This window comes from Physcomitrium patens, chromosome 16 (genome assembly GCF_059467195.1).
Source record: "Physcomitrium patens ecotype Gransden chromosome 16, ASM5946719v1, whole genome shotgun sequence".
Lineage (NCBI taxonomy): Eukaryota > Viridiplantae > Streptophyta > Bryopsida > Funariales > Funariaceae > Physcomitrium > Physcomitrium patens.
The window spans coordinates 10,961,034-10,977,202 of NC_143425.1; the positions used below are offsets into that span (position 1 = coordinate 10,961,034).

The following is a 16,169-nucleotide window of genomic DNA, read 5'->3' on the forward strand; positions in this document are numbered from 1 at the left end:
ACTGCATCATCACGCTTGTGATAAAATCTGATGATGACTTGTGAACCCCTCTCTCTTGCCCCTTTGTTGTTGTTCCCATCATGCACTTCCTTCCTTCTATTCATTCATTCATCATTTCCCTTCTTCCTGGTTTTGGAAGCACAGCTCCTGAAGGAAAGAAAGGTGGGGTGGGGGTATATGCCGTTTCTGTCCTGGAACGGAGTCCATCATCATCAACACACCATGTGTGGATGGATACTCTCCCACTTCACTCTCTCTGTCTCTTCATCAGGTGGTGGTGTTCCAATGGGACTGTGGTCATGAATGGGCCTTGCAAGCCAATCATTGAAACCCCCTCTCCCCCATAACATACTAATGAACTACTCTCTGGAACAATGATAATAATTAATAAAGTAAAAACAAACAAATGAACCCATCCATCAAAAGAGCAGCGAACGAAAAACGGGCAACATCATTCCGTTGATTAACCCCCTTCCACCCACGACCACAAGGCGTCGAATAGCCTGCACCACCGGTGATCGGGAATAGGAGAGTTGCTGCTGCTGCAGCGATGTGTGGTCGTAGAATGAATACTTTGCTTCACCCGGAGGCATCGGGAGCAATGGGATGCCAGGAAGGAGCCACCGAAGACCAGGCCCAACGGATGCCTTTCGCCACAGTCAGCCTCAATTATTTCGAAGCAGCCTGGAGCGTTGAAGGTTGTGATGTCGGGGTTGCGGGGAGGGGAGGGGCTAAAGCAGGCCGAGGTGCTAAATTAGGCGGAGCGGGACGACGCATGGATGTGGTCCGCTGAATCACTGTGGACAGAAATTATGACTATTGGAGTTGTCTCCATCTGCCAATTGGGATATCGGCGAGGCTGCCCCTCTGCGGAACTCGGCCATCGTTGCAGGGAGGGGGTGGTGCCCCTCTCCCTCGCTGTGGAGAGCAGCATTTCTTCACACAGTTCCGATTTAGCGTGCGTCGGACGTTGGACACAGTCGCACCAATCCCTCGGTGGCCACTTCGGAGGGGTCATCGCGATGTTCTTCCTCTCCACCAGGTATCTATCTATCTTAGCTCCCCCTCCCTCCGGATGATCCAATAATTGCAGACACCAGACGCTTTTTTAACAGCACAATAATTGTGGCCGGGAGAGAGAGGGGGAGAGCCCACACCCACCCTAAAGAGCCACTTTGTCTCACACCCAGGTTGCTTTTTTGTCCGGCCGTAAACGGAGCAAAGCAGCACGGCCTTCCCACTTCCTATACACCCCTCTCCGAAGCTTCAAAGCTTTAGTTTCGTCGTGAAGCAACAACATTCTAAACCCTAATTTTCCCAAAACCCTCGTCTTGGATGTTGCGCCACTGCAGTCACCCCCTTCATTGAACACAGCATTTGAATAGTGAAATAGACACACTCACTGGTCGTGTGAGTGGAAGGACATGCTTTGGAATTACAATGTCTTTTATTTAAATTCCTCATCGAACACGTGCAGCAGTCACGAAATTTAATTCAATTAAATTTGTTAAAAACATGGTTATAAGCTTTTCCCAGGTTCACTGGGGAGCACATGGAAGAAACCCTAGGAGGGGACAGCTTCACTGTGTATAAAAGAGTTATTATGTCTTTGTCTCATAGGCCATGGAGTCTACTTGTCACTCTTCTACTGTACATAATACAGTCTTATTTTATGGTCCACATTTTGTCAAATGTATTCATGGGTTGAAATGCTGTGGTTGGGAGTTATCAATCTGTTTTAGTGTACACCTACAACAGAGCCTCCAATATTTCATACATATATATATATATATATATATATTTTCTAGTGGAAACTCGTGTAGTTGGCCAAAAAAAAATTTGTAAACTATGTGTTGTAAATTAATCCTTTGTTTAAGGTTTCATATGATGTGAAACTCCATGTTACTTGCAGTTTCATGTTGTGGTGCTTTCCAGCTCCATGCTAGGAATCTCGCAACTCTACTATTGGCAATCTACAACAACAACATGCAGATTTTGATCTCTTGTTGATCAAAAGTTGAGTTATTGCTTCACTTTTGATGGAAACAATGAGATATGTAGTCAATCAAAGATGGTTTTTTACTCCTTTGATTTATCTCCCTTGAGTTGTTTTATATAAGAGATGAGTGTTTGGTCATAGACCATGTGTGACTTGTGGGGTCCTAGTTGCATTCTAGAAAGTCTTCTAACTTTTTTGGATTGAGAAGGATACTTACAAATTAGAGTTGAAGTTGGAGAGAGAAATCCTCCTTCAAGAGGTATAAGTTTTTTGTGGTTCCAAATTGTGAATGGACCTAAATAATAACCTTTGGAGCCCATGATATTAATTAAAGACACACACAAAGTTTGGACTTTGTACATTGCTTGGCATTCTTTGAATGTGTATAGTGTAGATTCTTCAACTTGTGGGACACAAAGATAACAAAAGCTTTTGCAAATTGCACATCTAAAAATTAGATAAATAGGTAAAATTCTAAAATTGAATGCCAATAATAAAACCATTGATATATGTTTACTGAGAAAAAATATTATTTATGAAATAATATTTAAAAATTAAAACTTATAACATGAGTATTATTATTATTTTCTAATTTCTAAAAAAATCATTGATTATTTTACCTTTCAACATGGAGAAATAATCTAATCTAAATATTTTCTATTTGTATTTTTTGAATTACAATATTATAGTTTTGGGCCCAACAATCTGTTTAATAATATGTCTTCAACAATGTTTGTATAGGTATTTGAAGTAAAAAAGATAGATAATAGCAGTTACTATACAATATGCAATCACTTTTAGTATTAATTTTTTAAATTATATAAATATATAGGTATATATGTAGGTTCAATCTTGATTTTAAAATGAAACAAAAATATAATTTAATTTTTATTTATTTATTTATTTTATACTCAAAAATGATATAAATTTATTATAATTTAAATAATTAATTCTATCATTTATATACACATATCATATATATATATATATATAAATATAATTAAAATAATTACATACCAGATCTTAAATTTGTAATTTTTTTTAATAATGTGTAATATGTACATATAAAAATATATAATTTTAAATATATATATATCTATATATATATATATATATATATATATATGTAGGTATATCTTAGAATATGATCTATGACAAAATTTACTTTATAAAAGAAATGCAATAATATTATTTCTATATGTTTAGTTTATTTTTATGGGCTTTGAATTTAAATGGTAATAATATTTTTTTATCGATGGAAATACAAAATTATTTATAAAGACAAAATTATTTAATTAATAATTTACTCACTGTTTAGATTTGGATGTAAAATATGTAATTTTTTATAATAATATAGAAATTAAAAATTACTATATATACATATATATATATATATATATATATATATTCTTATCATGATTTTATTTATGGGTTATTTTTGCATATTCATTTGTAGTTTTAAGAGTTTAAATTTTAAAAAAAATAAAAATAGTAGATGCTATTTTTCTATTCTAGAGATGTAATTAAGATAGAAGTTATCTAAGTTATAATTCATGCCAAAAAAACACTAAGAAGATACTCTTGTTGTTATTGATTTAGTCAAAAAGAATGTTATTATGCAGTTCTACTTTCTAAACTTTATTATATGAATTTGAGTGAATGTTATATCTTAAAATAAATTGTTTTAGTTAAAACAAATATAATTTAAAGTAACACAAGAATTTTTTTTAAAATAATAATATTTAAGTTTACTTTTTGCTTTAGATTTGCAAGATTACAAAAATTTAAAGTATACTTTTTTTTTACTTTTTTAAAAAATAAGTTTTAGAAATAAGATGAACTTTTTGGTCTTTTACAATTATTTTGTAAAGGAATGAACTTTAATCTCTCTCTTTCTATATATATATATATATATATATATATATTCAATAAGCATATTTAATATTTTTATGATACTTGTTGGTGATATATTCGACACTATATGTTTGTTGGAATTTAAATATTAGTTATGAAAGTTTAGATCTAAAAATTATTTATGTAACTAGTGCATTTGAAGACAATTAAAAACCAAACTTGCATTTATGTAGCTTCTATTCTATTTTCTAAAAAAATGTTATCAACTTCACCTATGGCTACTAATTGTTAAGTTTTTATGAAAAATAGATTTGTGTGATATTTGATAGTACACTAGTTTAAAATCAAGTAAAATTAAGAATTTAATAAAATAAATAAATTATAAACTTTAAATTATACAAATAAAATAATTTGAAATTTATGATTTTTTTTGTACTCACTTGTTAATTAATTATATATATATATATATATATATATATATAAGAATTTTAAATAGATTCATATTTTTAGTAAATTGATCCATTCTTAATAAAAATAAAAAATAAGGAAATCATGATAAATGTGGTTGGTTTTTATTGGTTGCAAATTCAACTGTTAAAAAGTGTATCTATAGAGGTAATTTTTTTTTATTCATGATGGTTAGGATAGGTTGATTGATTTAGTAAAAACGTAGGTCTATTAAACATTATCCTTTTATATATATATATATATATATATATATATATACTATTTATTTTTTTAAGTTTGTAAAATAGATTTTGACATTGTAATTTTTAAGCACACTTTTTTATGCAAAGAAAGGAAAAGAAAGAAGTCATCATAAATATATGCAATTTTAATATGATTCTTAAAACATTTACATGTATTTAAATTTAAAACTTAAAATACCTACAGACATATTTATTTAACTACTACATTTTGTTTAAACTCAAAGTTATATTATCTTGTAGAGATAAGTATCGTATTTAATGTTTCTGTTTATTATTATTATTTTATATTTAGTTGTAATTTGTTCTAATGAAAGCGTAATATTGCCTTATGAAAATTTTAATATTAATACAAGTAGATTACTGCCAAGAAAATAGAATATTCAATTAACATATATATATATATATATATATATATATATATATCTGATCAGTGTTGGTTATTTCCATTGACTGCACATGTGTTTATGTAGTAGCATTTAAATGCTTATTGATTGATTGATTATTTGAAAAGGTGATATAAATTCTGAACATGAAATACAGCCTTCTATGTTGCAGAGGTATTTATGAGGTTTTAAAAGTGGAAGAAGGGCCTAACTGAAACATCAAGAAGAAAAATTTATTATGAATGAACAGAGGGGCCATAAAACACCTTTTGAAACGTTTAAAATTATGAACAGATTTAATATTTTTCACAAATAAATATGATTTTTTTATATTTTATTGTGAGTTTTATTTATTTATACATTTTTTTGTTTTATTTCTTCCCTTATTTTTTATCAATGAAGATTAATCTAATTTCTGAAATTCTTGCTTTCTGTTTCTACATTACTCTAAACCTTACAGTGGAACAATTTTGATGTACTAACGGACATTTGGTCACTAGCTTGCTTAGTAGTACAATTTTCTGATTGTTGCACCTAATTAGCTAGTGTTCAGGAATTAACTTTTTTATATAAATATGTCTTCAAAAAATCACAAAAGAGTTTTGGATTGATGCATCTAATATTTTTAGTAATTATAAAATTAAAAAAAATAAAATATAAACTCACAAACCAAAAAACAAACAAAAATTAATCAAATTAACATATAAAATTGAACTTACTTCAAGTTTATTTTTATTTTTATACACGTGTGGATTTATTACATTTTTTGCAAATTTGGTATGTTATAAAATTCAATAAAAAAGAATACATTTTTATATCTCCATACTTATTTCTAAGACTGTTATTTAATTTATGTAGATTTACTTCCATGCATGATATACTCACAAGAAGCATGCTTTCATGAGATTACTGAGAGGAATGTTTGAACTTTTTGAAAATTTACATTTACATTAAATTATTTTTGAAGATAATCTTGTCATATGAATGCAGAATGCTGCACTTGTCCCACAAATTGTATTCATGAACAAAGGTCTCTTTTGTAAACTAAGTTGTAGCATTCTACACAAAAATACAATATAAGAACATAGAAATAATTAATTAATGTTGAATGCAAAATTAGCATTCCAACAATTCAATTAAAATGCAAAAAAGAAGACACTTAAATACTTACATACAAGTTCAAAATACAAATAACATATTGCAAGCAATTCATCATTTTGTGTCTCAAATGAGTCCACGTGTAAAATGTGATTTGTGTTTAAGATTAATAATTACTACGTTCAAAAAAATCAAGCCAATATTAATTATTTTTTATTATATAGTATGATTTTTCTACATGACAAATATCATTCATGTGCAATTTCAATGACTATTGTTCAACTTACAAAATGTTGGCAAAAAAAACATTCACCAAGTCTGAAAGATGAGACTTGAAGGATACTTAAAGAAACTAAAGCCTTTGACATGCACAAAAAAACAATATTCATTGATGTATAAGGTAACCCTCACCTCATGATCTTGAACAAAAGAAGCTTGGCTTGGACAATGTATATGAAGTGTATGGGCCACATGGGTGTTCCATGTGGAACGGTCTTCCTCTCCTCCACGATAGGAGCCTTCTAAAAACTCAATGGAGAAGCTCCTCTTTCCAAACAAAACAAAACAAAACTTGGCAATTCTGTGGTCAATGGTCAAAACCAACATACAAACTTGGAAAAAAGAAAGAAAGAAAAAGAAAAACACTTCTGCATGCTGCTGACATGGCAGCTAATGAGTGGCCAGTGTGCCACTGATGTTCAATCTTAAGCCTTGTCAGCATGAAGGCTATTTTTGTGTTTTTATGATTTTGATTTGATATTCCTTTCCTTCAGTTGGGATCGCATGGCAGAATGTGGAGAGCTTGCAAAACATGCTTGGCAAGCCCTCCAACAGCTCAAGGCCAAGATGAAACAAATAGAGCTGCAGGAGTGGGACCAGCCCTGTTCCGGTCGGAATCCATCACCTGGGCTGTCAGATTCCGTTTGAAAGAGGCCCAGATGGGTTGCATTCTGTTGTATGTTGTACCCCCCTCACCACTTCATTGTAGTATTGCCGTGGCTTTCTGAGACATGGCCTTTTACTTGTCTGGTGCCCTCTGTATGTAAAATATCTGTTTTGTATTATTTGCTTGATTTTATTACATTTTCCAGGGGAAAAAAAAAAGGCAATGTCACAAATATGCTCATATCCTCCAGGTGTGGATTAAGTACATCTATGGTTACTAATTCCCAGTTGGTTTCATTATTCTTACATAGTTAACTAAAGTTGGTATCAAATCAGCATGTTTTTCATTGAACACAGGTAGTATCCAAAATATGACATTCAAAGGTGATTTTGATTCTGATACAGTGATTCCTCATTTATAAGGATTACAAGTAGAATTACAAATTTCATGACATTGTATGTTGCTACCAACTAACAATTAACTTTATCAATGGAAAATCTTTGAGTTATACAAAAGAAACAACTATATGAAGAGAAAATAGTCCCTGGGGTATAATATTTCTATTGTTCTAGTCAAACATACAAATTTTGAAGGCAGATAATCTAAAAAAACTTGTTATACGAAAAAATTCAATTTCAAAAGTAGATCATCAATTGTATATATATATATATATATATATATATTAAAACAGAATGAAAACCTGTTGACGAATAGTGTGTAAAGATTTGAACTTCCTTTAAGTAGGAACATTGGAGTTTTAGATCTTGGGACTTATCCTTGGATTATACACATGTCTACTTTTACACACAATTCTTGTGCTTAAGTTCAGAAACTTGGGTACAGGAATTATACCAATGTGGACATTGAAGAAGCGAGAGAAAGAGTTCTTTTTGTATTGAAATAAGTCCTTGTGCATTATTCTTATATAGTTCAAATGTTATTTTAAAGTGTACATGAGAAGAAAAACCCACCAATGAGAGGAACTTTATTTGATTTTATCTTACTAAAAAAGTGTTCATAACTTGTGTATTATCATCATCATTATTATTATTATTATTATTATTTTCCAAGATAACTATGGGTTATTCCAAAGAGCTGCACATTTTTTTGTATTTTGAAATAAAAATCAATTTTTGCCTATGCATGCAATGAAGAAGATTCATGGATGCACCTACAAATCGAAATACAATCAATTGTACCATTATGCATTCAATTGTTTTACTCATTGAACTTGTTGGTACAAAGTGCCAAAATGGTCATAGGGCTCACTTGTGGGCTGTCTGTAACTCCACTTGGCTTTGGGTTCATCTTCTTCACCACCAACCACAGTGTCACAATAAAAAAATATTATATATATATATATATATATATACAGTTTCTATGTTGATTTGTTTTGTTTCTTTTGTGTGTTTTTCTCTCTTCAGTTTCTGTTTTTTCACTCTTCTTGTGCACTTTTGTACACACACACACACACACACACACACATATATATATATATATATATATATAATAAAATAAAATAAAATATTTGTTTGTTGATAGCTGGAGGGGGGACATGAGCTTCAAAAAAGGAGGGGATGCAACAGGATATGAAACAAGAGGAGTGCAGTGTTGTGATTATTAATAATATTATTATGATGCCTGCCTGTGTGCCTGCCTGGGTATTGATGGGTGCCGCAGTGATGAGTCAGCATGCCAGGTGTCAGGAAAATACAATGCCCACAAGTGGGGAGGAGGTGCTCAAACAGTTTAGGGTTCACCCGTGCCAGAACAACCAAAAATAATAAAAAGATAAATTAATAAAAAGTTATGAGAACGAGGGCCCACCCTGTTCCCTTCTAACTTCCATAAAGCAATCAACAGTCCAAAAAAGGAAAAAGGTGAAGGTGATGCTGCCCTGCTCATCGTAATGACCCCCCTCCCTCCCCCCCCCAACAAGAACAACATTTTTCTTTTACTTCCAAGTCCCATGCATGCATTGTAGGGGGTACTTTCATCTAATGCACACCTTCGCACATCCATTCCATCCTGCAAGCCAGTCTTTCTCAGGCATTGTGTTACAACATTCCACAAGGAGGGGGTTCGTTTGCTTCATCATCATTGAGTGAGGAGAAGAGGTGTAAACACTGTTGTGCACTACAGCTTTGCTTGGTTGGTTGGTCTGCATTCGTTCAAAACTTCATCCACAACCCATCCATCCATCCACCCACAGACATCCATATAATAACCTGGCAATGCAACAAGCAACATTGAATGCAAGGCCACATTCTCTGAAGGGGTAGGGGGGGGGGGGAGTGGGGAAGTGGGGATCTGCGGGCTCATGAGTGGTGACGCAGGCAGGTACAAAAGCTGGGTGCTCCACATTCTGTTGGCTCCATGTTCTTCAATGCAGGCAAGGGGGCAAATCCCCACACTAATAATGTGAGAAGAGGGAGCCCATGAGAGGAGGGCAATAGATAGATAAGGGGAGGAGGGGAGTTGGGTTGTGCCCATGCATGATACACAAGTAGGAACATCTCCATTCCTCTCTCGCTGTCTCTCTCTCTCTGTATCGTCCTCATTGGGAATGGAGTTTTAGCACTCCAAGATACAAATCATGTGTGTGATCATGTGGTTTTTATGATTAGATAACAAATATAAGAATACAGGATATACAAACAAAAATATCGTCATTTTTATGATTTTTTTTCTTTCCCTCAGCCACTATTATTACCCAAGATTCAAATCATATATACACATATAAATATAGATAACAAATAAGAAGAGGATAACTTTTGGAGAATCTAAATAACGTTGCAAGAATGATTCTACCTCTAGGAAGGGTTTTCTTTCTTCTTTTTTTCTGATTTGTGTGTGCCAATATTCATTATTCAAAACATTAATGTAAAGAAGAGAAAAAACAAAGAAGTAATTTTAAGATATATATATATATATATATATGTATAATTTTTTTGTAAAAATCTTTCAGAAAACTTGTCAAGATGTTGATTATAGTTATTTTAAACTCCTTGCTATTGTAGTTTATTAGATTCTTTTAAAATTAATTAGTTAATAGTTTATTATTGTTATAATTTTCACTAATTATATTCTTTAAAAAAATAGAAACCATAATTTTAATTAATGATAGTATATCCTAGATGCTTGCAATTTCATTGTAAATCAATGCAACAATGTGAGAAGTGCCATTTCTAAACTTCATTTTAAACAGCAACTCTTATTAGTATTATTTGTAAGATTAAAATTTCTTTGTATGTTACTTATATAATCATTCTACACATTTGTGAAATTGAGGTTCAACCAAGATATAAATTTTGTTAATTGTTATCTAAGATTCTAAAAGAATATAGTTTTTAACACCAAATAAAATGGCTTACTGAAGATCAGGTAAAATGAATTTACTTGTGTTCATGGTTGTTGGAGGACACTGCTTCATTGAATACTTAATTTATATCAGAGAATGTTGCCATTTCAACATAGCCCATTGACAATAATCTTATGGTTTGGTTGTTTTGTTTTGTTTTTTTTTTGAAAAGTGAAGATTAGAAAACATATCAAATACCATCATATGTTCTAAGCTGTGAATTATGAATTAATTTGATATCATTGTTAATAGTAAAAATTAAACTACTATCTAAATAAGGTTTTATTAAATATAACATTTTAATTAATTAATTTTTTAAATGTGAAATAGCTAATATCTTAAAAATATATATTTAAAAAACTCAAATATTATATAAAAGTAACATATACCAACTTGTAAATTTATTCCACTTCTTAGAATATTCTATATTAGATAATGTTAACTGATTATTTAATCGTGGGTGGATAAAAAGAAGAGAATTAACAAAGAAATTGCAATCAAGAAGCTTTGGAAAATAGCTAGGCAAGTCAAAGATATTTGATAAAATTATAAATTGGACATTATAAAGTCTAGAATAGAAGTGATTAGTTTAGATATCAATAAAAAAGGCATTTAGCATGTTGCACTTAATCAAAAATGATATAAGTAGCCACAAAGGCCATGAATTACAATAGCATGTACATCTAAAAAATAATAGAGAATTTAGATAGTTGTAACTATTTAACATAAAAATCTTTTTATTTTTTATGTTGTTATTGTGGTTTATAAAATAATTTTATTTAAAGTGATACTGAACCTATAATTTTTTTTTCTTCATTTCACTACTTTATTTATATTCTAATTTTTAAATCTAAATATAGTCTCTGACATCTTTATCAAAGTTAAGTTGCATGCAATCTAGCTGAGGTAATAATTGGTGCAAAATTTCTTTTAATAAAAGTTTCAAATTTATTTTTAGATTAATATTAGCAAATTGATATTTAAATATTTTTTTATTACTTAATAATAATTCAAGCTAATAACGTATTATCTTTAAGATAAAGTTAAATTTTAAAAAACTTTTAATTTACTGGATTTTGAACTTGATACATTTAAAATACCAAAATTCAAAATTTCAAGTCTTTTATTTAGAAATTTCCATCTCTATTTTTTTAGCCATATGTATTATGAACTTTGATATTTTTACATACGAAATTGATATTAAATCAATAAAAAAATTCTTAAGTTAATAATTAGTGATGATGTATTAAGGACATGAATCATAAACAAATATAATCCCAATACATTCTTGTATCACTTAGAAAGAATAGATATTCACTCAAAAATAATATAATAGTAAAAATAGAATAAATATTGTTAAAGATAAGAAGACTAGAAGGACTTGAAAACAAATTAAAGACTAGAAAGGCCTTGACAAGAAAGAAGAAGGATTCACACTTACCTCTATATATATTATGTAACTAAGAGGTATGAGCCGATGTTCTATAGGACCTTTAACACATATTCAACTTACAAAATACATGTTTAATTGATAAGATAAGTTTCACATGTGTAATACATGACAAACTTCGACCACAAGTGGCCAACATGTACAACATGTAGCCAACTTATTGGCTAAGTTTCCAACTTATCAATCAATGCATAGCTGTTAGTTATGTATGTCTATAATATTATTCTCTTTTTAGGGAGGAGTTCTATAAGGAGCAATAATTATATATTAAAGAAGTCTAAAATACAACATATCTTCATAAATATGAATGTCCATAATATTATCCTCTTTTTAGGGACGAATTTTACAAAGAGCGATAATCATATATTAAAGAAGTCTAAAATACAAGAAGTTATATTTGCTAAATGTTTTAATTTTAATTTTTTTTTAAAAATAGTTGATAGATCCTCTTAACTATTGATAATATTTCATATCAAAGTAAGAAGAACGTTCTTATATTTGATCGTTATTGAGGCCTTCATAACTTCTTTCAAATAAAATATTTGGAACTCCATCAATGATAATTCCTGTCTCTAAACATCAATGATTCTTTTCTAAGATTGTGATATCAAACATATTATAATTTACTATCTATTTGATAAAAAATATGTTATTTTTGAAGATCTTCATCTCTACTATGTTGTTTAGAAGGTTGTGATAATTGTAATATCTTATTCAATAATTTGACAAATAATAGCTTTTGAATTGAATCTGCTAGTTGTTGATTCTCTATTTTTTTAGCATTATAAATATACAAAAAATATACATAATGATAGAAGATAGAATATATATATATATATATATATATATATATATATATATATATATTAATCTTTTTTTTCTTTTATAGCAAAGAATTATTACTTTTCAACTTAATTATGATAGATATTGTTGATGAAAAGTATCAATCTTCTTTCTTGTATTTGCAAGATTCTTGGCTAGCTTCCATATATATATTTATTAATAACATATTTGTATCAATAAACAAGATATTCTAACCTATTTTGGCGTTGCCTTGAATCAAACACTTCTTTGATCTTAAACTCTTGATTATTTTTTATTTTTATAAAAAGATATGGTATTTTTCTTTTTTTATATAATTAATGTCTTATATGATTCAAAAAGGGATACATAAAATATATGATGGATCTTCATAGTGTCTAGTAGGTATAATTGATAAGAAATTGAATTGATTTATTCATAAATAAGAAATGATTCAATTCTATGATAATTCAATTTGTCACAAAGATAAATAGTCTTGGTATTGCAATAAAGTAATTATATGTTTTTGTTCATGTGAAATTGGAGTTGTTTCTTGTAATAGAAATCACTGTTGATCTTTTTTTATTTTTGAGATTCTTTTAATTGTACCTTTTTTATTCTATGCAGCTCTAATAAATGATTTGCCAAATTTTTTGCTGCAAGATTAACAACTTTTGACAAGTTGAAAGTATCAAGTTATAGATAATAACTATAATTATTAAAAAAATATATTAATTAAGTAGAAGAATGTACTATGTTATTATAAAAAACTCTACTAATACCAAAAAAGTTGTCTTGTTATTTTAATGATAGTTGATTATACATCTTAAGTAGAATTAAGAACATGAATCTTAAAGAACCAAAAACTTAATACATTCTTGTATAATTCAAAAAGAATAGATATTTATTCAAAATTAATATAGTATTGAAATTAGAATGGCTATTATTAAAGACAAGAAGATCAAAAAGTCTTGAAATAAGACTAATGACTTAAAAAATATTGTCAAAAGTGAAGAAGATTTCACTCTTACATCTATATATACTATCGAACTAGAAGTTACATGGTGACGTTCTTTAGGACCTCTAATATATGTCCAATTTGTAATACACATGTCTTAACTTGCAAGGCAAATTTTCTACATGTGTGTCATATTATTAGCTTATATCACAAGCTATTGATATGTACGATACATAATTAATTTGTTGGCCAAGTTTTTAACCTACCAATCACCTATAAATACATATAAAGATGAAATTGCATCTACCAAGCTTCTATAAAGCTTCTTCATAAAATATTATCAAATTAACATATTTTTATATATTCATAGTATTTAGATAATTATTTAAATAAATATATTTATTTATGATATAATCTCTTTTTTTAGGAATAAATTCCATAAGAAGCAATGATCATATGTTAAAGAAGTTTAGAATGTGGTAAATTATATTTATTACATACTTTGAACTTTATTTTCTTCAAAGTTAGTTAATAGGTCTTTTCAACTATTCATAATGTTCTATACTAGGACAAAAAGATCACCTTGTTATTTGATTATTATTAAAGCCTTTGTAACTTCTTTCAAACAAAACATTTGTAACACCATTAGGAGTCATTTCTACCTCTAATAAAATCACCAAACATCAAGAGTCTCTTCTAAGGTTGTGATATCAAATGCATTGTATGTTTTCAACTATTAAAAAAATAAATATTGCTCTTGAAGATCTTCATTTTGATTATATTGTCTTTAAGGCTATAATAATTGCAATGTCTTACATAATAAATCAGCAAACAATGACTCTTAAATTGAATCTGCTAGCTGTTGATTCTTCATCTCATAAGTACTGTAAATATAAAAAAAACTAAAAATAAGAATAGAAGATTGAATGTAATCTTTCCTAAATTATATTTCTTTTATAGAAAAGATTTACTACCATTTATCTTAATTTTGATGGATGTTGTTGATGAAAAGTAACAATCTTCTTTGCTATATTTATAAATTTCTTATTTAGTTCCTATATACATTCATTAATATCATATTAATACTAATAAATAAGATAATCTAACTTATTTTAGTGCCACCTTGAATCTAATACTTTTTTGATTTTATATTCTTGATTATTATTCACTTCTATAGGAAGTGGTGGCATTTATTATCTTCTTGGTATATTTATTCTCTTATATTGCTCAAGAAGAGATACTTGAATTATAGAAAAGATGTTTATAGACTCTGATACATATAATTAATAAGGAACTAGATTAATCTATTCATATAGAAAATGATCTAAGTCTACAGTAATCCAACTTGTGACAAGGACAAATAGTCTTAATATTATGGCAAAATAATAATATCTTATTATTGATATAGAATTGACATTATTTCTTGTGATAAGCATCAACATTGATCTTTTGTTGTTCTTAAGCTTCTTTTAGTTGTGACTTTCTTGTTGCATGTAGCTCTGATAAATGATTCACGAAATCTACTATCATAAGATTATCAACTTTTGAAAAGTCAAAAGTATTAAGTTATAGATGATAACCATAATTGATAAAGAAAGGTGTTTTTTGAGTAGAAGAATGTACCTTATTATTATAAACAAACTTTGTCAATGATAAAAAAATTTATCCAATCATCTTGTTGGTAATTGATTATATATCTTAAATAGTATTTTAAAAGTTCATTCACTTACTTTGTTTGGCCATCAATTTGAGGATGAAAAGCCAAAGATAATTTTATATCCACATTCAAAATCTTAAAAAAGATTATCTAAAATCTTGATATAAATTGCATTTCCTTATTTAATATAATATCTTTTGGTAATCTTTAATAGCAATAGATATTTTAAAGAAAAAACTTGATTATTTTTTTACATATAATAGATTTTGTACATAATATAAAATATTCCATTTTGATAAATCAATCTACTTTTATAAATATATAATAAAAAAAAATCTAAGATTAAAATATTTGTAATAAAATCCACAGAAATAAATAAACCATGATTTTTCTAAAATAAATAATTATTGAAGAAGTTCATAACGTTGATAAGGAGTTTTTGATCTTAGACAAACGTCATATAATTTTACAAAGTCTTTAACTATCTTTCGTATTTGAGGCTATTAAAAAATCTCTACATATTAGCTACAAAATTTTGTTATATCTTAAATATTTGATCACTACAAAGTCAAAATTAAGCTGAAAGAATATATAACTATGCTTTGCCTTTTGAAATGTATAATTTCTCATTAAAATAAAGTAGATTCTTTTTAAATTCAAACTTAGAGGTATTTTGAGATTATTATTATTATTATTTATTTATTTTTTAATATCATGAATAAGTGATTAGAGGACATATTTAATTGAATTTTCTTGAAAAAGGTTGAATCATTAATTAATATTGATTTCATTGCTCAAAGATGAAAATGCTTCAGCTTTAAGAAAATTGTTCTTTGTTGATTAAAAGATGCATCTCTTTTGGACCCAAGATAAGAATGCTTAGAAAAGACGTCTAATAAACCTTGTTGTTTTTTGAGTTAATAAGTGATCTTAAAAATAAATCTTAAAAAAGACATGCTTCAACAATTTTGGTAAGGATTTAATATACATGCTAATATGAAGTACTCAAGGT

At 28.6% G+C, this 16,169-nt stretch overlaps 1 long non-coding RNA gene across 1 annotated transcript; it reads left to right on the forward strand.

The window, feature by feature from the left end:
- The first annotated feature begins 632 nt into the window (after window positions 1-632).
- On the forward strand, window positions 633-2,096 carry LOC149987651 (uncharacterized). Its single transcript, XR_016507115.1, has 2 exons — window positions 633-1,042; window positions 1,913-2,096. It is a non-coding gene; the product is annotated as an uncharacterized LOC149987651 (long non-coding RNA).
- The last annotated feature ends 14,073 nt before the right edge of the window (window positions 2,097-16,169 follow it).